This window comes from Callorhinus ursinus, unplaced genomic scaffold (genome assembly GCF_003265705.2).
Source record: "Callorhinus ursinus isolate GAN/ISIS: 27379988/994484 unplaced genomic scaffold, GSC_fseal_2.0 scaffold25, whole genome shotgun sequence".
NCBI classification, from domain to species: Eukaryota; Metazoa; Chordata; class Mammalia; order Carnivora; family Otariidae; genus Callorhinus; species Callorhinus ursinus.
The window spans coordinates 11,532,722-11,558,654 of NW_027397087.1; the positions used below are offsets into that span (position 1 = coordinate 11,532,722).

General features: G+C 42.8%; 1 long non-coding RNA gene and 4 other non-coding genes across 5 annotated transcripts in view; 3 read left to right on the forward strand and 2 right to left on the reverse strand.

Annotated features, from left to right (window-relative positions):
* Nucleotides 1-1,349: 1,349 nt before the first annotated feature.
* Nucleotides 1,350-1,421, reverse strand: TRNAH-GUG (transfer RNA histidin (anticodon GUG)). The gene has a single exon. It is a non-coding gene; the product is annotated as a tRNA-His (tRNA).
* Nucleotides 1,422-1,443: 22 nt separating this feature from the next.
* LOC141369994 (uncharacterized) overlaps nucleotides 1,444-25,933 on the forward strand; it is a 34,684-nt gene continuing 10,194 nt past the window's right edge. Inside the window, exons 1-4 of the long non-coding RNA XR_012373614.1 lie at nucleotides 1,444-1,642; nucleotides 1,752-6,536; nucleotides 7,917-8,114; nucleotides 23,168-23,247. This is a non-coding gene — a long non-coding RNA (uncharacterized lncRNA). The remainder of the gene's footprint in view (nucleotides 1,643-1,751; nucleotides 6,537-7,916; nucleotides 8,115-23,167; nucleotides 23,248-25,933) is intronic.
* Nucleotides 2,863-2,934, reverse strand: TRNAH-GUG (transfer RNA histidin (anticodon GUG)). The gene has a single exon. It is a non-coding gene; the product is annotated as a tRNA-His (tRNA).
* On the forward strand, nucleotides 3,596-3,667 carry TRNAH-GUG (transfer RNA histidin (anticodon GUG)). The gene has a single exon. It is a non-coding gene; the product is annotated as a tRNA-His (tRNA).
* Nucleotides 11,975-12,078, forward strand: LOC112833513 (U6 spliceosomal RNA). The gene has a single exon (XR_003210664.1). It is a non-coding gene; the product is annotated as a U6 spliceosomal RNA (small nuclear RNA).

A 25,933-nucleotide genomic window follows, 5' to 3' on the forward strand; every position in this document is an offset into this window, starting at 1 on the left:
CTAGTCCTTAGCCCTTACTTTTCTTAGTGGGTACTAAGTGGGGTGTCCTCACTTCTGTTTGTCTAAATTTGGATGCCCAGTCCTCTCCTGAGTTCTGATCCCTTCTGGGTTTTGCCTTCTTCTAAGACTGGTCCTTGTCTTCTGTCTCCAGCCTTGCCTCAGGCCCATCTCTGTTCACAAACTTAGTACACTCACACATGCTCTCTGTTCTTTGAGATTCTAGATAGAGATGGAGTTTCATTTGGGCCAAGTTTTCTATTTGTCTGATATGAAGATAACATGTATTTGAAAGAATACAACGTAAGGTACAATCATGAAGTCCACTTCACTCATTTATGGACTCCATAAGAAACCTCTCTTCAAATATTTATGGAGAGGTTGTATGCTTGGAAAATATACATAGGAAGATTCAGTTCTGCCTTTGATTAACTTGAATTTTCTAACTCTAGAGGCCTGTAATTTAAGTTTGATCCTCATAATAAGATATCAGAGAGATGGAAGTGAAGGGTCTCCAAATGGACTACCAGGTCAAGTCCCTCTTCCCAACCCCAAACCTAGGATGCTACCCTGCCCTTCCAATGTGAAATCAAAATAGGACTGCTTCTCAACAGAGCCCAGGCTCCCATCCAAAGGTTTTTATCAGCACAATAAGGAATCTGTTTCCTCTATCTCACCTGCCCCAGCCAGGATCCAGGGCCTAGGGAGAAAAAAGACAGGATGGGTGGGGAGCTATGCCCTCCCGCAATGTGTACTCTTCCTTGCAAAGGGAGATTGCCTATTAGTGCAAATATATCACCTCAAGTTCTGCCTGACTTCTGCGGGTGAGGGCAAGGAAGGGAAGAAGTCATTTGTATTATGCAAGAAGGGGGGGACATATTTTTATACATATATGCTATATAAATGTTTGTTTATACAAGGACTGTCATGGAAAGATATGAAGGAAACTGCAGTAAGTGGTGGATGACCTGGAATGAGAGGGAGACTTACTTTTCCTTGGACTTGTGCGCATGTATTCTCTATTTAAACATAAACAACTCAATTTTTAAAAATTCATAAAAAGGAAAATATCGTAAGGTCACGGGGGCGCTGTTTTGCTGCTGTGGAATGATTTAGACACCGATTTTCAATTTCTTCGGGAGGGAAGGGATTATAACTGCTGCGAAACTGAATTCACAGCATTAAGTGAGAATTACTGGAGGTGGCGATCTTAGGGGTGGCTCACTCTTCAAGGTAGAAAGACGCGGTGGTTCATTTCAAGAAAGCGAATTGTGATCTCTATAAAACATTATCGACTGCAAGAAGAAAAATTTAAAAAGACGAACCCCCTTGCCGTGCCATTGTTCCCACAATGCCGTGACTCGGATTCGAACCGAGGTTGCTGCGGCCACAACGCAGAGTACTAACCACTATACGATCACGGCGAGCTACCGGGGACCTGTAAGGATGGCCTTCTAATTGTTCTCTTCAATAGTCATAGGCCTTCGCAGTGTGCACGTCACGGAGGGACCCACCTATGGGGCGGAGTTCCAGCCCAACGCTGAATCTGAGAATGCGCAGGCGCATTGCGCTCTGGCCAGTTGCTCGGGTTCTCTCAGGTTTTGGTCCCTTAGCCATAGAAGCGGCGACGTTGCGGTGGGGAAGGGTGGGTTCTATGTGAATAAGGTGGGAGTTTGGGGGGGGGGCACTTGGGCATCCAGGGACGGGACTGGCCGGAACTCAGTGTTCACAAGTTGTGTGATTCCCATTCCTAGGAAGATGCCCATCTCCTGTGCCTGGGAGGGTCTGCAGGGGACGCTCGTAAGGGGTTCTCGTCCCTGCTGATTTCCCCAGAAGTGACCCAACATCGCCTCGGTGGAGGATGTGGACGCCTGCAGGACCGGTTGGCCACGTAGAAGGGGCTCAATGAATGCATCTCACCCTGCTGATCCCCTCCCCACCAACTTCCTTGCAGCTTCTGTTCCTGCCCCGACGGCCCTGACTCCTCCCTCACAGTACTGCCGCCGCAGGAACCGGTGCCCACCTTGGTTGTGCCCCGGGCGGCAGCAGGCACCAGTCCGGTTTTTCTTCTTGTCCATCACTGCTCCCGCCCCCACGACGCTTAGAACCAGGCCGAGTCCACAGTAGGCAGACGCTTTTTGCTAAACTGAGAACGTGCCACTGGTTCTAACAAGAGAATCCACGGTGACCATCTGTCTGCTCTAATCATCACCCCCACCCCCTGCAGCGTCACCGGAGGGGTGTTACTAAACACGAATTGAATCCTTTCACTCCTCCACCCCTCACCCCCACCCACAGACTGCAGGAAATTCGTCCACCTTTTCCAGCCCTTGGCCTTGCCTCAGTGTCGTTACCCATTCCTGAATTAACTTGCATACATTCACTCAACAGGTCCTTTAGAGGAGGGGAAGGGGGAAGATTTATAAAGAATTGCCGATAGTTCCTTCTTGAGACCTCCTTCATACCTTTGCACACAAGATTATCCTGGCTGCTCGGCAAATTCCTTCTCCGCCTTTAAGAGCTACTTCAAAAGTCACCTCCTCTGCGAAGCCTTCTCTTTCTATTATGATTGGGAGTCCTTTTCCAGTGCTGCCATAGAAATTCGTACATATGCCTATGACAACAATTAGCCTTGTGAGTGCTCTGTGCTTTGTCCGCCCTGAACGGCACCGCGGGTAGGCCGAGTAACCCGAAGCCTATATTCTTTGGAAGTCCAATTTAGCCAGAGCCGGCGTGACGTAAACGTCGTTTCCAACTGTCACAAGGGGATTGGGATCCATTTTCGAGAATGTTGTTACAAATTCGAAATAAAAATGGAGGACGGCGATAAAAAGCGAACCCCCTGCCGTGCCATTGCTTTCGCAATGCCGTGACTCGGATTCGAACCGAGGTTGCTGCGGCCACAACGCAGAGTACTAACCACTATACGATCACGGCGAGCTACTGGGGATTCGGCCTTCGGTTTCCTCGCCTGAGTTCTTCTGTGTTGAAAGCCCCGCCCCCTCATCACGTCATTATTTGTTCCCGCTGAGCTGTGGCTTCGCCTCGCCTCGCGCGAGCGCAGACGCACTGGTCTTCCTGCTTTCTTGAGTTCGGTCCGCACTCGGCGCGCGCCAGATCCCGCCGCTTCACCAGTTTGGAGGCTGCGCTCGAGCTTTCCCTTGACCCCGCGCCTCGAAGGAAGTTGTGTGGGTGGGTCGGAACTGATTTTTCCTTCTTGTAGAATTCGAGAGACCATTCCCAGCCAGAATCCGCTCACATAGCGTGAGCGCCGGGGCCTGGTGGGTGTGAGAGGGACGACCCCGGGGCATTCGGGCGACACCGGGGCATCACATCCTTACAGGCTACGGGAGCGTCCCGGCCTCCTAGGAATCCTTACGTTTGCAAAGCACTTTCCCGTCCTTTCTTTTACGATCGGTGCGCACGACCGGCGGACACCGGCGGGGTAGACCACGGCGCCCCTACTTCGCTTCGGGGTCAGCGAGAGGGCCAGGCAAGCCTGGCAGACCGCGGGCGACGTTGGAAGGCTAAGGAGGCGGCCGGCCAGACCTGAAGGCCCACACTCGGAGGCGAACGTTTCGTGGCGTCCCGGTAGCTCGCCGTGATCGTATAGTGGTTAGTACTCTGCGTTGTGGCCGCAGCAACCTCGGTTCGAATCCGAGTCACGGCATTGTGGGAACAATGGCACGGCAAGGGCGCCTTTTTAGATTTGGGAAGCCACATTGCCTTCCATGGCTGTGCCCCGACTGACCCCTTTGATAGTCGGTTAGGTTTGGGCCGAAATTGGAATGTGGCAAAAACGGACAAGTTCTGCGGATTTCTGGGACTTTACTTCCGCTGTCTAGCTCTCTTAAGAGCGAGTGAAGCGGCCCATCTCCATCCTCCCCGCTGTGTGATTGTTTTAGGACGTCGTTCTGTGTGGTACTTTCCCTTTCCTCATTTGGCCGCTGTCCGTGGTCAAACCGTACACCAGAGCCTCAGAAAAGCCTCACCCTGCTACAACTTCAATACTTTTGAGTGTAGGGGTTATAGGAACAAGGGGCAAACATTTCTTAAGGGTTAGACTAAGAATGCAGGTTAGACAATACGGTGAACCATTTCTGGTGCAGATCCTGTGACCAGTGAAAAACATGCCCACACTAGAGGCACCGTTTCCCATAGCCACTGTGAGGGGTGCTAATGAGGGGCTTGTGTCCTCCGCTTCCACAGCCTCCTAGGTGAGAGGCTGTTTTCTACTGGAGGATTTTTTTTTCCCATTCTACCTCAGTTTTAAAAGCAAATTTCATTTGTTAGTTGGTTTTATGTGCGCTTAAAAAATCCGAGCTCCACAGATTCGGGTCTGTGGACCCGAATGGCATTAGGCAAAATGGAAGTGAGTTTTGGATTTGGCTCCCAGGTGGCTGCTGGCGGCTGTGTCTCTGTCAGGGAGGGAATGAGGTAGGACTGAGTGAGGAATGAGCTTCTCCAGCTCCTCTCAGGGGACCTGGAGGTGGCAGGGCAAGTCAGGACGCATTCCTGGAAGAGATGGACGTTTCGCTGGGGCTGTGCCCCTTTTACCCACAATCCGTCAGCAAGGACTCACTTGAACAACATGTAAAAAGCAAGACACTACTGCGGGCTGTAATTTCCTAGAGTCTCCCAGATCCAGGTTCCCTAAATTTGATGAGTTTAAAGCCACAAAACAGACAGCTCAGAGCATGAAGAGAATAGAATAGCAGAAGGTCGACCTGAGAACTTGCCATCCCTTCCACCTTGAGGTCTTTCCTAGGTATCAGAACCAGGAAGGAGACAGGGAGGTTTAAGACCTCTCTAGTCACACATTCCAGCTCCAGCTGTTTCTGTTTGGGTTGGATTTGTTATTTTTTGTAGGCTTCCTGTCTCCATTGTAAGTCACTAATTTTTTTTCTTTTCCTTCTGATGGACTCTGTAGTAGCTGACACTCTTTAGGCTAGTCCTAACTCTAATTAAGGTTAGCATAGCTTAATAATTAAGCCAGTGACGCCTGGAAGCAGACTCCCTAGGGTTTGAATCCTTACTCTTGCTTTAATTAGCGGGGTAACTTTAGGTAAGCCACATAATTGTCTCTGTGCCTCAGTTTTCTCATTTGTAAAATGGAAATAAAAGCAGGCTTATTATGAAAATTAAATGAGTTAATATTTGTAAAGCAACAGTGCCTGCTACTCACTAAGCCCAATTTAAGTTTTGCTTAAATAAACTAGTAATGAAATCAACTCCTTTAAAAGGACATAATAAAATCAACAACTTAAAAAGGACCGCAATTGTACTAAGCAGCTAAATGAGTGTTGTGTTTCAGAGTAGACATTCCACTTTCTCCAATCAGCTACCCCAAATATTTTTGGAACTCTTGTTTGGGGATTACCTTCAGGCCTAATTTATAAGTCATATAAGGAAATCCATCTCAATATTTATAGTCACATTTTATTTTGAAATGTTTTTTGACTGCTTTTAAATCCACCTTCAAAGAAAAAGAAAAACTGAGTTTTAAAGGTGCAACAGGCTTCAACGACCATTCCAAAAATGTTTTAGGCAACATTCCAGCAAAATATTTTTCGGTATCAGTGTGTTGACTTTTTTAAAAACATTATTTTTATTAAGTTTTTAATTTTAATTCCAGTATACTTAACACACAGCATTCTATTTTTAAAAAAAGATTTTATTTATTTATTTGAGAGAGGGAGAGAGAGAGAGAGAAAGCACGAGCATGGGGTGAGGGGAGAGGGAGGAGCTTGCCAAGCAGGGGATCCCAGGACCCCAGGATCATGACCTGAGCCAAAGGCAGAGGCTTAACGGACTGAGCCACCCAGGTGCCCCCAGTGTGTTGACTTCTAAGGGGCAGACCTTGAAAGGGACAACTGTAATTTATCAGCTTCAGTGTTTGCATAAACAGCCAACCCCATGGCTTCCGGGTCACACCTGGTGCATCTGGGAGCTGGTCACCGCAGAGGTGCAGTACAGACTGGACCAACAGCCTTGGTAGCTCCTGGAAGGTGGTTCAAAATTCAGAATCTTGGTTCACAACCCAGAACTACTAGATCAGAATCTTCATTTTAACAAGATCTTCCCAGGTGATTCATCTGCACATTCAAGTTTGAGAAGTGCTGCTGTTTAGAACACTCGGCTGGAATGGAGCCCTTGTTCACCTTGTTGGTACTTGGAGTTACTAGAAGGGACCTGCTAGAGTCTACTGGACCTCATCTAGAGGAGTAACATTACGGTTTTGAGGATGACAAGATGGAGCTCTGGGAGGGAGTCACCAAGAGGCCCTATTTGGGGCATCTAAGGAGGAGGCAGCACCCCTGGACTTCCACTAGGAGGTGCTGCCCCCCCTAGGAAGTGGATGTGGAATGCTGAGGCTGGATAAGACTCAGTCTGGGAGATACCACTTTGGCCTTAACCCCCAAGAGGGAGCCCATTCCTCAAAGATTCTCTGGATATTCAGACTCAAGTTTCATTCATTCATTCCATAAACTAGGATCTTTTAGCTCTCAAAGTGCTTTGTATCCTGGGGAGCTGCAAAGGTATATACTAATACTGCTTGCCCAAAATAGTTTAGTTTTCCAGCTAAGAGAAACAGCCCAGAGGCAACAATCAGAAAAACAAACAAACAAACAAACACAAGAGGGGAGCCTGGGTGACTCAGTTGGTTAAGCGTCGGACTCTTCATTTTGGCTCAGGACATGATCTCAGGGTCCTGAGATCGAGCCCCTACCCCCACATGGAGGCTGCTTAACATTCTCTCTTTCTTCTGCCCCTCCCCACCCTAAATACACACACACACACACACATACACAGAATGGTAGAAGGAAGAGGCATTTCTTGCTTCAGTGGAACGAAACTTTCCAAGAGAAAACTGATACAAACTTCCACCAGAACTGTAAAAGAATTGAAGTTTATTTTTAGCAATTCCAGCCCCCTCCCTCTGACACTCTTCTACCTCTTTGTGTTCTTCTTATCTCGTCATCCTCATTCATTAGATCAACAATATTTATTGAGGGCCTCCTACGTGGCAGGCACTGTTCTAGGTTCTGGGGCCATAGTCATAAATAAGATAGATGTGTTGTTCTCGGAGCCCTATAATCTAGTGCAGGAATCAGAAAGGAAAGCTAAAAAAAAAAAAATAAGAGAACTTGAGCCAATGGAAAATAATATAATACAGTGTCCTCCTGTTCTCTGCCTATTGTCCACCCTACTATTCCCTCAGCTCCTTTGTCTGTACAAGGTATGATGACTGATATAATAATAAGGGTTGCATTTTAAAAGGCATCAAAGTTTTACACTGAAGAAAGAAATTCTAACCCTGAATGGCTCAAATGTGGCATAAAGAGCCTTCAGATCTGAGGCAGTCTTGTGTGTGAGAATGACTCTCTGGTGATCTGTATGGACCCACAAAAAAATCAAATATATCCAAGTGGATGCTAAGGACCAATGAGCAGAACCAGATGACCCCACTGGTAGGCTTAGAAATTACCAAGGACACCAGGGAAACAAAGCATCTACCCCAAAATGTAAGACAGTTTTTGAAAGAATAAAAAGCACTGAAGTGATGATTTCAGGAGAGAGAGAGAGAGAAAAAAAAAGGGAACTTTGTTGGGAAATAATGAGCTATACGTATGTAAAATTTTTTCAATTACATATGAGACATCATAATCTCATCAGTGCTTAAGACCTCGCAAGGTTTCATCTAGCCCTGCCTGTGCACTAAATCAGTCCCCTGGATCAAAGATGAAAGAAAGGGAGAGGGACCCTGAGTTAAGATGATATTTGTCACCCAGTGGGACGTATTCAAATAGAAAATAAATTCAGTAAGAAAAAGAGATAAAGTTGCATTTCTTGCATTCTTGAGCTTTTAACTGTGATGGTAAGTGCTCAATATGCATTAGTTGGTCTCTTATTTTCAGGTACTTCTTTCTGTTCCTGCAACAAGAAACCCATGGGGAGATCCTGCAGGACTGTTCCTGTCATGAGGCCAAAAACTCATTCCTGAGGAAGAATGCAGGAGTCACCTTTCAGAAGCAAAGGTCTAAATCAATGGTTTCCAAACATTATTCTAGAACTGATAAACAGGAATTTTTCATCATGGAATGAGAAAAAATAAGGTAAATGTGGTAAGCTTTTCAAAAGGCTAAATGTATTTAATTCAAAGGACTATCTTCTAGGCTGGGATTATGTCCTTCATACTTTTGAGGTTTTAAAGTGACTTTTTTTATAACACGATAGAGAAGGTAAGTGATAATTTCTTCTAAAGTCTTTACTTGGAAAATTAAAAATTGGCGATCCTATGTGGATCTCCGAAATTATTTTTGAAATTTTACTGGTCAGTAAGATCTAAATGTACAAAGCTCACTACAGAGCAAAGCACTAGGGGGAGAAGAAATGGTCCTCAGTTTATAGGGGGTCTGCAGGGGAATGCTCATAGGGAGGTTATCCCTGTTCTGTCAGGCAATGGTCAAAGCTAACACCCATCCACCCACCCAACAAAGAGTAGGTCCTAGTATGATCTATGTTAGGCTTTGGAGATATAAATTTGAATAAGACTCATTTTAACTGTGAGATGATCATTTCAGTCCAGGATTAATCAGAAGAGTGAAGAAACAATTACAATTATGTTAGAAGTATATATAAAACACATTAAGCTTAGATCATTCATTCCCCCAGGATCTGACATTTGAGCTGGGTTCCAAGGCATGCATACTAATTTTCCTAGCAGAAAAGAAGGCAAGGTATTCTAGGCAGAAAGAAAGGCAGAAACAAAGGCAAGGAAGCATGAACATACAGGTAGACTAGGGAAAGACAAGTCATAACTGTGACATAAGATATGGAAGGAAAAGGAAGGGTGGAGTCAAATTCTGATGATTCTCTTGCCCCTTGTTGAGTCAGGCCTTTTTCCTGGAAGCTGGTGGTTCTTGACATTTTGTGGTAACTTACTGTTTGGGGGATCCATTTAAAGCCATTGGCTTGTTCCCCAAATGATGTACCTATGACAAAAATGTCAAGAATTCACAGACTTCCTGAAGGCCATTTATAGACTTTGTTATAGATATTGGGGGACCATTTAAGTCTCCATTTTTTAAAGGATTTTACTTATTTATTTGCCAGAGAGAGAGCACAAGCAGGGGGAGCAAGCAGGCTCCCCACTGAGCAGAGAGCCTGATGCGGGACTGGATCCCAGGACCCTGGGATCATGACCCAAGCCAAAGGCAGACACACTTAACCAACTGAGCCACCCAGGCATCCTTTAAGTCTCTATTTTTAAACAGAAGAGGACATAATTATATCTGTATTTTAGAAAGATGAGGTATAAGTGGGTAATTATTGACAAAGTCTTAATTCAGAGGAGAGACAGAAGAGAATTTTAGCTTCTGGTTGTTGAGGTTGGGGCTTGGGGACTAATCTGGGGGTGAAGGAGGGACTCTAGATGTGTGATCAGAGGGCAGTAAGTTCAGAGGCTCTTTAGCTCAGAGGTAGAGGGGATGGACATGTTGGATGAAGGAAATGGATGTGAGGTTTGAGAGGAAGCTCTAATATCAAGGATGGAAAACTTTTTGGAGTCATGGTAATTAAAATAGTATGAAAATAGATGTATCTGTGTTACCCTGTGGTATTGAGAATCTGACATGATGACAGAATATGCAATTTTCAAATGTAATTTTAAGTTAAAAGGGAGAGACACATGTAAAAATTGCAAAAAAGTGACTTGACTCTTTTCCCAATTTCTCCTAAATTTCAGAGTCAAAATACTTCCGTGTCATGACTACCCTTTGGTTCACTGGCCTCATCCTGAGTCTGGATGACTTTCTTTCTTACTATATCATCAAAACTGCTAAGAACTCCTTTCCTCCCTAAGTCTCTTTAGATCAAATGCTTCAAGAGAACTTGTGGTTTTAAAATATATTCACAAATTTTTTGATGCTCCTCCCTTCCAGAAGTAGAGATTCATTTCTCTCCCTGGACTGAGGACTAGACTTAGTGACATCTTCAAATGAATAAAGTAGAAATGATGGTGTGTCATTTCTGAGATGAGGTCATAAAGTGCCTTGTGGCTTCCTCTTTGCTCTCTCTCTTGGATCTGTCAGATAGGAATAATTTACCCTACAGCGTCCTTCTATTTGGACTAAGAATTAAATTGACATGAGACAGATTAACAGGAGAAAATCACATTTAATAGTGTTTGTACAGAGAATCCACACAGACATGAAAATTCCAGACAGTGAGGCAACAGGAGGCTTGTATGAGCTAAGGGGAGGGATAGGAACCTGCGGATACAAGGGGGAGAAAGACCAGTAGCAAGAAGGTGAGAGGAGATGTCTGGAAAACAAAGGTTGCCCTATTATGTAGATTACTTACTTAGGTAAAGAAGAATCTGTTAATAGCTCTCTTCCTAGTACAAGCCAAGCTGCGTTGAGGGGGATGTAAAGAGCTTTTCCTGATTCTACTGGGTTTTGATTGTTTTTAACTCAAAATGATGTTCGTGCCAGAGTGGCCCATCTTAGGGCAGCCTCCCCTTGGCACCTACAGATCACTAGCTCCAGAAGAAGCTAGCTGCTATGTCATGAGGACACTCAAGCAACCCATGGAGATATCCATGAGTTGAGGAACTGAGGGGTCCTGCTAACAGTCATCAAGAAAATGAGATCTTTGACCAATAGTTATGTGAGTGAGCCATCTTGAAAGCAGATCCTCCAGCCTCAGTCAACCTCCGGATGCCTATACTCTGGCTGATATTTTGACTGCAATTTCACGAAAGATTCTGAACCCAAATCACTCAGCTAAGTCACTTCCAAATTCCTGAGTTTAGAAACCGTGAGATAATCAGTGTTCATCAGTTTAAGCTGCTAAAATTTCAGGTAATTTGTTACACTGTGATAGATAATTAATATAGATTTTATTACTAGAAGTGGGGCACTGCCATAATATAAACACCTAAATATGAAAGTGGCTTTGGAACTGGGCAGACAGTAGAAGAACTTTGAGGAGAGTGTTAGGGAAAGTTTGAATAGTTTTTTTTTTCATTATGGTTAAGTGTACTCTTTAATCCCCATCACCTATTTCACCCATCCCCCACCCACCCACCTCCCTTCTGGTAACCACCAGTTTGTTCTCTATATTTCGGTCTGTTTCTTGGTTTCTCTATCTCTCTCTTTTTCCTTTGGTCATTTGTTTTGTTTCTTAAATTCCACACATGAGTGAAATCATAGGGTATTTGTCTTTCTCTGACTGACTTATTTCATTTAGCATTATCCTCTCTAGCTCTATCCATGTTGTTGCAAATGGCAGGATTTCATTCTTTTTTTATGGCTGAATAATATACCATTGTATATGTATACCACATCTTCTTTATCCATTCATCTATCAGTGGACACGTGGGCTGCTTCCATAGTTTAGCTGTTGTAAATAATGCTGCAATAAACATAGGGGTGCATGTATCTCTTTGAATTAGTGTTTTTGTATTTTTTTGGTAAATACCAAGTAGTGTGATTACTGGATCATAGGGTAGTTCTATTTTTAACTTTTTGAGGAAACTCCATATTGTCTTCCACAGTGGCTGTACCAGTTTGCATTCCCACCAGGAGTGCATGAGGGCTCCTTTTTCTTCATATCCTCACCAATACTTGTTGTTTCTTGTGTTTTTGATTTTAGCCATTTTGACAGGTATGAGGTGATATCTCTTTGTACTTTTGATTTACATTTCCCTGTTAATGAATGAGGTTGAGCATCTTTTCATGTGTCTGTTGGCCATCTGGATATCTTCTTTGGAGAATATCTGTTCATGTGTTCTGCCCATTTAAACAGATTATTTGTTTTTTGGATGTTGTATCAGTTCTTTATATATTTTGGATACTAATCCTTTTTTGGATATGTCATTTGCAAATATCTTCTCCTATTCTTTAGGGTGCTTTTTAGTTTTGTTGTTTCCTTCACTGTTCAAGAAACTTTATTTTGATATAGTCCCAATAGAGGGCTTACTTTGGCAGCACATATACTAAAATTGGAACAATGCAGAGATTAGCATGGTCCCTGTGCAAGAATGACACGCAAATTAATGTATAGTCCCAATAGTTTATTTTTGCTTTCTCTTGCCCCAGGAGACATATCTAGAGAAGTGTTGCTACAGCCAATGTCAGAGAAATTACTGCCTGTGCTCTCTTCAAGGGTTTTTATGATTTCAGATCTCACATTTAGGTCTTTAATCCATTTTGAGTTTATTTTGGTATAGTCCAATTTTTGGTTTTTTGGGGTTTTTTTGGGTTTTTTTTGCAGGTAGCCACCCAGTTTTCCCAACACTATTTGTTGAAGAGACTTTTTCCCATTGTATATTCTTTCCTCCTTTGTTGAAGATTAATTGACCCTATAATTGTAGTTTATTTCTGGTTTTCTATTCTATTCTATTGATCTATGTGTCTGTTTTCATGCTGGCACCATACTATTTTAATTACTACCACTTTGTAATATAACTTGAAGTCTGAAATGTGATAACTCCAGTTTTGTTTTGTTTTTTTTTTCAAGATTGCTTTGGCTATTCGAGGTCTTGTGGTTCCATACAAATTTTAGGATTGTTTGTTCTAGTTCTGTGAAGAATGCTGTTGGTAATTTGATAGGAATTGAATTAAATCTGTAGATTGCTTTGGGTAGTATAGACATTTTAACAATATTCGTTCTTCCATCCCATGAGCATGGGATGTCTTTCCATTTCTTTGTATTGTCTTGAATTTCTTTCATCAGTGTTTTATAGTTTTTAGAGTACAGATCTTTCACCTCTTTGGTTAAGTTTATTCCTAGATATTTTATTGTTTTTGGCACAATTATAAATGGGATTGTTTTCTGAATTTCACTTTCTGCTGCTTCATTATTAGTGTATAGGAATGCAACTAATTTCTGTACATTGATTTTGTATCCAGTGACCTTACTGAATTCATTTATCAGTTCTGGTAGGTTTTTGATGGCGTCTTTAGGGTTTTCTATGGCTACATAGTCATTTGTAAATAGAGTTTTACTTCTTCCTTACCAATTTGATACATTTTATTTCTTTATGTTGTCTGATTTCTGTGGCTAGGACTTCAGTACTATGTTGAATAAACATGGTGAGAATAGACATTCCTTGTCTTATTCCTGAACTGAGGGGAAAAGCTCTCAGTTTTTCACCCTTGAGCATGATGTTACCTGTGGGTTTGTCTTATAAGGCCTTTATTATGTTGACTACTCTGGAGTGGGTTTTTATCATGAATAGATGTTGTCCCAAAGTCTGAATAGTCTTGAAGAAGCTGCCTCTCTTCTGTTCTCTTAAGTTTCATGCAAGTGCCTCTCATTTGTGGAACCTAACATGGAAAACAGTTGTCAAAGGATTCTAAGAAATATTTTCCAGAATGCCTAACTCTTGGGGGAGTACAGAAGTGAGATGCTGAGTTGCCAGTAGACAGTCTAGTGCAGTTCATTATTTTAGGGACTCAGGATCCATACATACCATTTTACTCACATTTAGTTTCCAAACGATGATAATGACAATATAATGCTTGTACCTAATGTGCTGTGACTACCTCTCTTACAAAGATGCCTTACCATCTCCCCTCAAAAGAGGAGACCCAAAGTTTTATCAGTCATTTTTCTTGTCTTTATGATGGTCATCCTTTTTCTTTTTCAGTCACGATCCCCCCCTTGATGTCCTGTAATCTAAAAACAAAATATAAGGTTAACTATCATCAACTCATCCTATATGGAAGAGCACAGGAAGGGAAAAGAGAAGGAGAAGAAAGAAATTAACAAGTATACATATATACTGAATAAACCAAGGAAAAAATATGCCCAGCTACTAAGATCTTTTTTCTTTTTAAAAAGATTTTATTTATTTATTTGACAGAGGGAGACAGCGAGAGAGGGAACACAAGCAGGGGGAATGGGAGAGGGAGAAGCAGGCTTCCCTCTGAGCAGGGAGCCTGATGCAGGGCTCAATCCCAGGATCCTGGGATCATGACCTCAGACGAAGGCAGACGCTTAACGACTGAGCCACCCATGTGCCCTTGAGATCTTTTTTCTTAACTGGTGATCAGTTGGTTCTTTATCTGATGACTCAAACCTTTACTCTTAGGTGTGTGAACTCTTAGTGGTCCTGACTGAATGGTATTGCTATAGTCTTCCCTTAACTTTTACTATGCAACATCAAAGTATTAGGGGACACCATATCCAGAATAAGTGTTAAGTTCTTTGAGGAATTGCTACCCGATCCATGATGGGACAACATAATCAACCTGTTATCAGGTGACTGGCTAGTGTCCCTGAAGAATGATGCCATACTATGGACTTAGTTAGCACTGGACTCTGTTCTTGGTAGATTCAGCAATCACCAGCAGGATCACCAGCAGGAGAGGCCAGATTTGCCTTGGTGAGAAGTCCCTGTTGTAGAGCCTATGCATAACTTCCATCTCTGCCACCATGGCCATTTTGTTTATGAGTCCACTGAACAAGCACTAGGGTAGTTGATGAAGTAGACTGAAAGATATCCAGTCTCCTGTCAGTGGTTCCCAATGGCTAAACCCAACCAGAAACCAGAGACTGAGGCAGCCTGATGATGTAGCTCACACTAGTCAGAGCAGGATGAGAAAATGGAAAGGGAATCTGGAGGAGGAAACAAAACCTATATGGTGTATTCTCCATTGTGGTGCCTCAAGTAAGATCTCTGCTTACCAGATCTAGACATTTTCTTTTCTTTTTTAAAGGATTTATGGACATGTTATTATTATTATTATTACTACTACTACTACTACTATTTTAAAATAAACTCTATACCCAACATGGGGCTTGAACTCATGACCCCAAGATCAAGAGTCACATGCTCTACTGACTGAGCCAGCCAGGCCTCCCAACTTTTTTTTTTTTTTTTTTTTTTTTTTTACCAATTAAGGCTTTTGTAGACACTTGTCTTACTTCTAGGGAGATCACGAACAACTAGCAAATGACAAGGATGCCTATAGTTCAAACCATCCTGATTACTATACAAGACGTGCTGCATCCCATTTCCATAACCATGACTATACTGTCTCAGGCATTTATATGTTGCTGTATAGCTCCTGCCACCCTGAGATCCCATTATTCCCATTGAGATCAAGAAGTCTAGAAAAATGCCTGGCACATACTGTATGCCCAGTAAATCCTGTTGATTGCATACAGACTTTGTGAGTTACGTATTGTTATCTGCTGTCTATGTATTTTGTTGGAGTCAACTGGCTTACCTTTCTGGCTGTATTTTATCAGTTCTCTCCTCTAGATCTTAGAATGATTCCCTAATGCCTAATACCAGTCTTAGTCAGATATGTTACTTTCACATCCAAAAGCTTAGTTGTTGGATGGACTAAGCATCAACTGCTAGAAGAAGCAGCACCTGCAGTGCTCTTCATCGCCCCCATCTCATAAGTCATCTTATCAGTGGTAAAGAGTGTGAATTTTTTCATGTCTCTGACAAAATCAGAGCTTAGGGGATGTGAAATGGTGGCAGGGAAATAAACGTAAGACTGAGGGAGTCCGGAGATTTGGATTCCAGCTTAGTTCTGCCCTTTGGGCACTGTATTTGCTTCCTAGGCTGCTGTAGCAAATGACCATAAACAAGTGGTTTAAAACAGAATTTTGTTCTCTCACAGTTCTGGTGGCCAGAAGCCCAAAATCAAAGTGTTTTCAGAATTGCACTCTTTCCAAAGACTCTAAGGGAAAATCCTTCCTTGCCTCTTTAGGCTTTTGGTGACTCGAGGCATTCCTTGAACTGTGGCTTGCCTAATTCCATTTCTGCCTCAGTCCTCATATTGCTTTGTCTCTTCTGTGTCTCCAGTCTTCCTCTGCCTTTCTCTTGTAAGGACATCTGTCCTCATAAGGCTGTCAGTGTTGCAGACATAATGTTCACTCGCCTTAAGGAAACAATGACTTTTGGTAAGAAGAAATAAGGTTTCAGCAAAGAACTTGCTGCTCCAAATTTATTAAAAATCAGACTCAATTTATAGTCACAGGAAATCTGTAAACTAATGAGTGAAGTCTCCTTGAGCCTTGTGTCTGTAAAAAAATGAACTTGTGCTTTCAAAAGTGTACATTTTGCTTGTTTAGAAACAAAGCCAAGTTTCTGAAAGATCTTTTTTTTTTAATGGTCAAAATTGCACAGACTAAAGTAAATGAAAGCTGTACTGTGGTCGTTGCCAACTGTTATGGACTGCAAGTTTGTGTCCTCCCCAAATGTTGAAGCCCTAACTGCCAATATGATGGTATTTGGAGCTGAGCCCTTTGGGAGGTAATTAGGTTAGATGAGGTTATGACAGTGGGGCCCTCATGGAGAAACCAGAAAGCTCATTTGCTGTCTGCCATGTGAGGACATAGCAAGAAGGCAGCCATCTGCAAGCCAGGAAGAGAACTCTGACCAGAACCCAGCCATGCTGCACCCTGATGTTGGACTTCACCCTCCAGAACTATGAAAAATAAATTTATTATAGTCTATGGTATAGTCTATGGGTGCTATGGCAACCCAAACAGGCTTGCCTGTTTACACCAGTAAACTTTTCAGACTATGGTTCTCTTTTGTGAAAAGACAGATCTTTTCACATGGACTAGTATCTGTGTTGAAATTATCCCATAATCTGGCTCTGAGGTCACCTCTTGGACCTGAGAACAAATGTGGCTCTACCACTTTGGATCTCTGTCCTTGTACCTCAAACATGGCCTGGGGCTTTCTTTCTGGCTCTCTAGCCCAAGCCCAAAGCCAGCCCAGCCCAGCCCCTGGTCCCATCCTGCTGGGTTACCCCCAGGTGAAGGGTCAGATGGTCGGTCATGTGACAGGGGCTGTTGAAGGTACAATGAAACATAAGGAACAGGGCATGGTAGAATGAACATTGAACCTAAATTTAGCAATAGAGGGCACGTGGGTGGCTCAGTCAGTTAAGCATCTGTCTTCAGCTCAGATCATGATCCCAGGGTCCTGGGATCAAGTCCACGGTACAGGGTTCTAGTCCCACATTGAGCTCCCTGCTCAGTGGGGAGTTTGCTCCCTCTCCCTCTGCCCCTCCTCTCATAAATAAATAAAAAAATTTTTTTTTTAAATTTAGTGATAGAGAAAGAAGGGAGGAGAGAGAAGGGAGAGAAAACTTATTGAACATCTCTATGTACCAGGCAACATGTCAAAGACTTTAACTATTTCATTTAATTCCATAGTTCTGTGAAGATGCCATTGGCATTAGCCTTCTAAATAGCAAATAGCTCATCTAAAGGTTTTGCCCTAGGTGGTAAATGTGAGATTTGAGGGGGGCAGACAAATTCCTCTGTGGGGCTAGAGAGGACACAGACTGTTGCATGAGTGTAGCTCTATCTAGATGGTAAGAGAGGGAACGGAAAGTTAGATTTCACCTTGACATCCAAGTTTACCCTCATGCACCCTCATGCCCCAGGCTTGGCTCACTGTTTGTTGGCCCTAGAACCCAGGGAACAGGACGTCATCACTCTGAGGCTGCATTTTCTTATCTTGAAAATAGGAGCAATACACTGACACTTGGCATACTATTTGTGGATTACTGCCAGGATCTGGTTTGTCCATATACAGGAATGAAATTCATACAGGGTGAAAAAGCCCTACAAATTCAGTTGCAACACCCTGTCATAGGTGCAATCCCAAGGAGGTTACAATATAGCTAAGGGGGCATATCATAAACCAAGTGATAATAATATACATGTGACTGAAGTGTTACCCACTTAGATGTCCCCAAACTCCTCTGGCCTGCTGGGAGCTCTCATACTTTCATATTTAAATAAAATTGTCTTGAATCCTCATCTCCTGTAGAATGAGAATAATCACCATCACTCCCAGTATTTCTAAGCAATCCTGGCGATTCTCTCCTTGTTGTCTCTGGCTCTGTTTGCACACTTCTGCTGAATTCTCTAACTGTACTAGGTGAACTGTCTTTTTAAAAGTATCACCTCCTTTTCCCCCTCCATGCCTCACCATAGAGGTGAGCCTTGATTAAAGATACCCTAGCTTCCTGAATTCTCCACGTACCACTGACAGCAAGCTGTACATGTAGCAGAGTTTACCAAAGACTTGAGGGAAAGAGAGGAGCTCGGCACAGCAGATGTTAAATGTCCTTTTTCTTAGTTCCTCCTTGGCCATTGCCACCTCTGAAAAGACTTACTGGCCTGTTCTTTACATGGATCCCCAGCAACCACCATATTGCCCCATTTCTTTCTATTCTCTGCTCTCTGCTGCCTTCTCTCTCCTGCTTCTAAGATGTTCTAGTGATTCCTGCTATGCTACTTATGTAGGACAGGATCGCCAGCACCAAGCAAACATTTACTTTGTACCAGGCACTATGCTAAGTGCTTTGCACTTCTTGGAGCACTTTGCCATTTATACAAATGTCTTTTTTCCCCCTTTCACTTTGGTTCTAATTTAATCATTCCCAATCTTGTAGGCAAATATGCTTATCACCACTTCCATTTTGCAGAAGTGGAAACTGAGGTTCAAGGAAGTTAAATACTGTACTTTCCCCAAGGTCATGAGGTCACTTTGCCCATGGAGCCTCTGACTCCAAATATTTCTAATCCTGCGTTAAAAGTAAAAAACCCCAAGAGAGATAAACCCTGAAATGCTTAATAACAAATAGGCCAAGGATTACTTCCTTTTAACTTATTTTCCAGACAAGGATAGACTTTCATCAGCATTAGAGCATTGGTGTTGGGAGACCAACACCGACTGTTTTAGACTTTATCCACCTCACAATTTAGCCATGGAAATAATTAGCCAATCATAAATCAATAAGAGATACTGGAGGTCAGGCTTTTCTAACCAGAACCCAACCAAAAGTCTCCCATGAAGTTTAGCAAACAGAAAGTAAAGATTTGAATCCACATCCTTATTAGACTAATTGTAGAAGGTTGTTGATGCTGAATGTCTATAGCACGAGCACACTCACGGGCCTCCCTGGGTTCTCCCCAAGCCTCATCCATCCCCATCACAAGGCCATGACTGCTCACCCACCTGCTCTCTGACACACAGAGCACACACACAGCACCATCTGCCTTGGTCACCAGCTCCACTCTGCAAGGACTGCGGTGGCCCCACAGGCATTCCGCAGGCTGTTTTCTCAGAGCTGTCTCCATCACAGCATTCTCAGGCAGAGCACTGCAAAGTGTGCTTGGAGAGACAGGAGAAAGGAAGGAGGGGCTTTGAGGGAGAGAGAGGGAAGGAGAGTCAGAGAGATAGAGAAAGTACAAACAGGATGGAGAAGCAGAGGACGGGAGGGAAGATAGAAATCCCCCAATGCCAGGGCAGAGAGGTTATAAGCCCTTAGTATTTACCATATTCCCAACCTCCCTATTGTGGTCGGATAACGTGTGGTTGATCTTTCAGTTAGGTATTTTTAGAAACTCTTTCCTGAAAGAGCAGGTGATCTGGTATGGCCAAGCCCCGCGCTGCAGCATGGAGGGGCATTTATCATGTCCTCTCTCTCTTTCCACAGCCTTCACACATCTGGTGTCTCACTGTTGCAGGAACCTGTGTGTGGGATAAAGCTAGAGAGAAAAAGACGTTACCGTTCTTGCCAGCAAAATTCAAAAAGCATCAGAATTCCATGAGAAATGGCAAACATTTCAAAAAATAAACTATAACTGGATACAAAAATAATGGGATTATAAAAATAACGGGATCCTTGCAAAACACTTGTTGTCACCTCCCCTTTAAACCTGCCATTTTAACTGCCTGCAGTAATTCAAATAGCCTGGTATTCAGGGTCCACACTATCCAAAATTGTGATGTTGAAGAAATATATCTTTAAATGCTTCCCTCTGCACCCTACTCCCTATCTCTTTTTCTACCTCACAAGCTCTTCACTCAAGGAACTTGCCCTCTGGTGAGAGGGCATAAAGGCCCTAGCTCTAACATAAGCTCTGCTCCAACACAAGGCCTGGTGGGGGAAAGTGCCAATGGTGGGGGTTGGGAGGGCTGGTATAGGAGGAAGCAGCAAGTATAAGGAGTGCTTTACCCAGGGGGTAACAGAGGGGAACTGGGAGGAGGTGGCATCTGAGAGGGTACAGGAAGTTTGTTTTTTTTTTAAGGTTTTTATTTATTTATTTGAGAGAGAGAGCACACAAGCCCAAGTAGGAGGAGCAGAGGGAGAAAAAGAATCTCAAGCTGGGCATGGAGCCCGACGTGGGACTCGATCCCAGAACCCTGGAATCATGATGTGAGCCAAAGGCAGATGCTTAACCAACTGAGCCACTCAAGTGCCCTGATACAGGAAGTTCTTGTGTAGAACATAACGGTGCTGGACATCAGTGGGTCTGATGGAAATGACCTTCAGGGTTTTGGGAAGACAGGAGCATGGAAGGAGACTTCTTAAGGTCAGGTTAGAGAGAGGAACTGGATGTCCTCTCCAGGAAGTGGGAGGTGTAATAGGCTGTTGAGTTCACTGAGGGCCTGAATGCAGAGCCAACAGAGTATAGAGTCCTTATGCCATGCCCATCGGGTGACTGCCTATGGCTTGATGATTTAGATTATCTACAATCAGTGCAGTTGTGGTTAGCAGGAAGATCTTTATTTTGCTCTAAAAATCTATATTACTCTACAAGATAATCTGCTCTAAGCCCCCAGATAATAGCTATTTTATGACCCTGGCTGGCACCAAGGACTTAAGATAGAATTGAGTAAGAGAGGAACAGGAGGGCATCCAAATACTCCTCCTTGGTACTTGATTTCTTCAGTCATTCTCTTGGAAACAGGATAATTTCTAGATCTGTTCTCTTCCTTAGCTGATAGCAAGATAATATAACCACTCAGCCTTAGCTTAGCCAATGATTAGAAAGTTGGAATTTTCAGTCTCTTGAAATTTTCAGTCTCTTGACCTTTCCCTCTTAATATAACTTTTAAACAAATTTTCAGCATTTTCCCCAGAGGTGGCTAAATGACATCAGCATTGTGTTAACACTGGTAGACCCAACCTTAGAGTTCAAGAAGGGGTCACCCACAGGGGAGGATTTCAGGAGTGCCTAAAAGATCCTGGTGTTCAAAGTTATCTAGCTCCTTTCCTTACAGCATGGTTTCTTCTGTCTTCATTATTTAAAAAAAATGTTCCCTTTTTTAAAATTGAAGTATAGTTGACACACAATGTTAGTTTCAGGTGTACAACACAGTGATTCAGCAACTCCATATGTTATGCTATGTTCATCACAAGTGAGGCTCTCATCTGTCACCATACAACACTATTATAATACAACAGATAATATTCCCTATGCTGTACCTTTCACCTCTATGACTTATTCATTCCGTAATGAGAAGCCTGCACCTCCCACTCCCCTTCATTCATTTTGCCTATCCCTTCCATCTCCTTCCTCTGTCAACCATCAATTTGTTCTCTGTATTTATGGGTCTGTTTCTGCTTCGTTTCCTCATTTGTTTTGTTTTTTATATTCCACATGTAAGTGAGATCATATGGTATTTGTCTTTCTCTGATTTATTTCACTTTAGGTCCATCCATGATGTCACAAATGGCAAGATCTCATTCTTTTTAATGGCTGAGTAATACGCCATTGTAGGTATATACACACATATATATGTGTATATATGCATATGTGGAAGAATGTATATGTATATACACATCATCTTTATCCATTCGTCGATGGATGAACACTTGGGCTGCTTCCATATCTTGGCTATTGTAAATAATACTGCAGTAAACATAGGGGTTCATGTATCTCTTTGAATTAGTGTTTTTGTATTCTTTGGGTAAATACTCAGTAGTGAAGTTACTGGATCATATGGTAGTTCTATTTTGAATTTTTTGAGGAAACTCCATACTATTTTCCACAGTGGCTGCACCAATTTACATTCCCACCAGAAATGTGTGAGGGTTCCTTTTTCTCCATCTCCTCATCAATACTTGTTCTTTCTTGTCTTTTTTGATTCTAGCCATTCTGACATGTGTGAGGTGATATCTCATTGTGGTTCTGATTTGCATTCCCCTGATGATTAGTCATGTTGTGCATCTTTTCATGTGTTTGTTGGCCATCTGTATATCTTCTTTGGAAAAATGTCTATTCAGGTCCTCTGCCCATTTTTTATTTGGATTTTTTTTGGCGGGGGTTGTTGAGTTGTTCTTCATTAGTAACTATCCAACAAGTATCTATCAGGTGCCTGCTGCATAACAGCCTAGGAAGCACTGTGCATTTGAGTTGTGAGTGGTGAGTGTTTTGGTTGGTTGGTTTGTGTGTTTGTTTCAACTGGGTTACTGGTCTGCTGGAGAGGCTTTCTGTCTGTGTGACAGATGGCTGCGGAAATCACAGAAGAGAATGGAATTTTTCTGGGGGTGAGATAGGAGCAGGAAGGGCTTCTGTGTGTCATATAACCTGCAGACAGTTTAAACAACCATAAACAAAATGTTTTAAATTGAACTTCTAGAAATGAAAACACAACATCTGGAATGAAAGTACACTGAATGGGATTAATAGCAGCTTAGACATTGCAGAAGAAAAGATTAGTAAACTTGAAGACATAGCAATAGAAACTATCCAAAATAAAACACAGTAGGGGAAAGACTGAAAGAGAGAGAGAACAGTATTAGAGATCCCTGGGATATTATCAAGTGGCCTAATATACACATAATTGGAGTCCTAGAAAGAGGGGATAGATGGGAGAGACAGAAAAAAATATTTGAAGATACACTATTTTAAAAATTATACCTTTTTTAAAAAGATTCTATTTATTTTTTTGAGAGAGAAAGAGAGCAAGCACGAATAGGGGGCAGAGGGAGAGGGACCCTGGGATCACGACCTGAACCGAAGGCAGACGCTTAACTAACCCAGGTGCCCCTAAAAATTATATCTTAAAGTGTCTTTCATTAAACTTCATTTCTTGGTACACAGAAACACAGTTGATTTTTGTATTTTGTTTTTGCATATTCTTGTGGAAATCATCCCCACCATCAATGTATGAGAAGTCCAGTTGCTCTGAAAGCCCGTTAGTACTTGGTATGGTCCTTAGCTGTCCTGTAAACAGCTCTCTCATAAGAACCAGTCACCTTTTCACTGCCAAATCTAGCATATTCTTCTCATTTGCCATGCTACCTGATTTTATACATCACTGAAAATCATTGATTTCTCCTCCTTCTTACAGATTATATCTCTTTTTCACTTTTCCTCCTAGCTCACCAACTGCTTCTACCAAGTCTGCTGTCTCTTCTGGCTGTCCTATCAGAGCAACTGTTCTGACTTCCTGGGAGAATGGTAAGCCTGGCAGGGATAGGTGGGCATAGCAAGATAGGTGGGTGGGTATGAGCTGTACAGGTTCCCAGGTCCTTGGTAGGGGCTCCTTCCCATCCTCCACGTTTTTTCTCTCATTAGGGCCTGAATCTGCTATCTGCAGCTGAAGAAGCTAGAGCTTTTGTGTCCTCAAATTCCTAATGAAATTATTAAAAGAATGTATAAATAGGAGCAAATTGTATCAGCATAGGAAGTCCCTGATCAGCATTAACTGTATACTAGAAACCAGGAGAAACTTTTGCTAACAACAGAACCTAGGACTTGGCTTGAAAAGGCCACTGGAGATAGAGTCGTGATTCTCCCCAATGAGAGAAGGATTCTTATCTGGGAAGACTTCACTGCCTGTCAGAACCAGTGTTATCTCTAACTCTGAGAGATAAGAGTTCTGGAAGGAAGAAGTTGAGGGTGGGTTGAAGGGCCATTTGGATATCTCACTTTACTGCCTTCCTGGACCTTTGGGGTTGGATCTCCACCCTTAGTGTGAAGAAGATCTGATGTTTTCTGTTTCTGAAATGGGCACATGAAACAGATTTGGGTACTCTGTGGAGAAAGCATTCTTTTCTAAGGTAATACATCCATCATAACTCAGCAATTAAGCACCTGGCTTAATTGTTCAGTTTAGGTTCCCTTCTCACTCAGCCTGGGCTGATGGCTCTCAGAACTGGTCATCCCCAGGTTCACAGAGTCTCTGCCTCCATTGTAAGTTTGCTGGCCTCCATCTGATAGACCTTTCTCTTGTCTCCCATGGTTTTCCACCTCCTATTTGGCTTTCCACTTTGGCCTATTGATAACCTTTTTTGCTTTTCAGACTCAGTCATTCTTACTTTAAGCGAAAGCAACAATAATCAGCCTGGGTCACAATGTCAACAGCACTGGAGATGGATTTTCTGAAAGTCATCCTAAGCTCTCCATTCTAACTGCTAAGTGCTAGTACCCCAGACCCTAGGAGTTTCTATAGCTTTGTCCCTCTTAGTTTGGAGTTTCTGCATCCTGTGGATAAGGTCATTGAGAAAATGCACAAACACCTTGGCTGCTGAGCCTGACCTGTAGTGTCCACTAATGCTCTGTTCAGCTAGCACTACCCACCACCTTTACCCTACTCTTTCTTGCTCTGTCCGTTGAGGCTACAGGCAGTAAGCACGAGACAGGGCTATTGTTAGTCCATATCTGAAAAGCCTCTCATACACATACCTGGAGAATTTATCAGTGGGTAAATACTTCACAGCAAGCTATGGCCAAGGTATTACGTTTCACCACTTATCAGACAGATTTTTTTTCTCAACTCAGCTTCCAGATAGAACACAGTTACTAACCCTCAAATTGTACCGTTATGTAAAGTAAAGAGCTTGGTAGTATTAACAAGATCCCAGGCCAAGTAGGATACCAAGGCCATGAACTCCCACACCTCTGTGCCCTGCTTCTCAATTGGTTTAAAAGGGTTTGAGAGTTTGTTTTCTCTCTTCCTTTGCAATGCCTCTTATGGCTTTCTTTTTATTTTAATTTTTTACCAGAGAGGTCCAGTTTCAACTTGATATTCTAGGATCAGGTTGTTAATAGATTTTGCTCAAGTGATTGTTCTTAACTGATTTCTGGTGGTACCCACTGAACTTTAGTTCCCAGGAAATAGGCAAATGTGGTTACGAAGTGATTACAGAAATCTTTTCTAGGCATGTGATTTTTATTTATTTTTGGACTAGTGCACCCCCTCTAATTTTGCAGTGGCTTTACTGAACTGGCATTTGACTGGGTATAATTTTAAATCAGCTTCACCTAGTGTATCAGTTTGGGTCCCAAGAGGAAACAGATGGAGTATTTAAATTCAGATTATAGGAGGGTTTGTTTACAAAGAGACCATTACAAAGATGTGTGCCAGATGTAGCGGAGCCACAAGAAAGAATCGTGCAAGAACCTGAGGCAGTAAGCAGTGAACCCTTACTACTCCCAGGCCTGAAGGGATAAGATGTAAGAGAACCCAGGAGAGTCAGATAAAGACCTCCTCAATACCCTGACTTCAACCTTTTCATACTCTCTGATCTCTTTCTGGGTCCCCCTGGTAGAACCCAACTAGATGAGCTGGAGGGCATGGGAACCCATAGTCCACAGGGTCAGGCTCCTAGGGTCCAGAGCCAGGTAGAGAGTAGATCTGGAGGGGCAAACCAAAGGTACCTGACACACACACAGGAAGTCTAGGATTAAAACTAAATTAGTTCCTTGATACACTTTGCAAATGATGTTCCAGAGATAATGATGTCCCTTGGGCACACTGACACCTCTAAGCAATCCTTTTTACTCACTACGTTCTCTATCAAGCATGGAAAGGCAACAGAGTTCTTGAGATCCTAAAGTATCCTCTTGAATTGATTCAGTTAGGTGGTGATAAAGATTATTTTCTCTTTACTCAGATTCCCTATATCTGGTAATATACACTCTACTCAGCTAACACAGGCTTGGGCTCCCTGCAAAGGGAAAATGAGGAGGAGGGAAGAGTGAAAAGGAAGGCTATGTATAAGGAAGAGGGAGCATCTCAGATGGGAGAGATAGCAGTGGAGAAAGAGTCATGGAAATCTGTGAGCCAAGACCCTTGGGTATCTGAACTTAGTGACTGGTCCCAGCTCTGGCCAACCTGTCCTGCCTCAGCGTGATGGCCAGC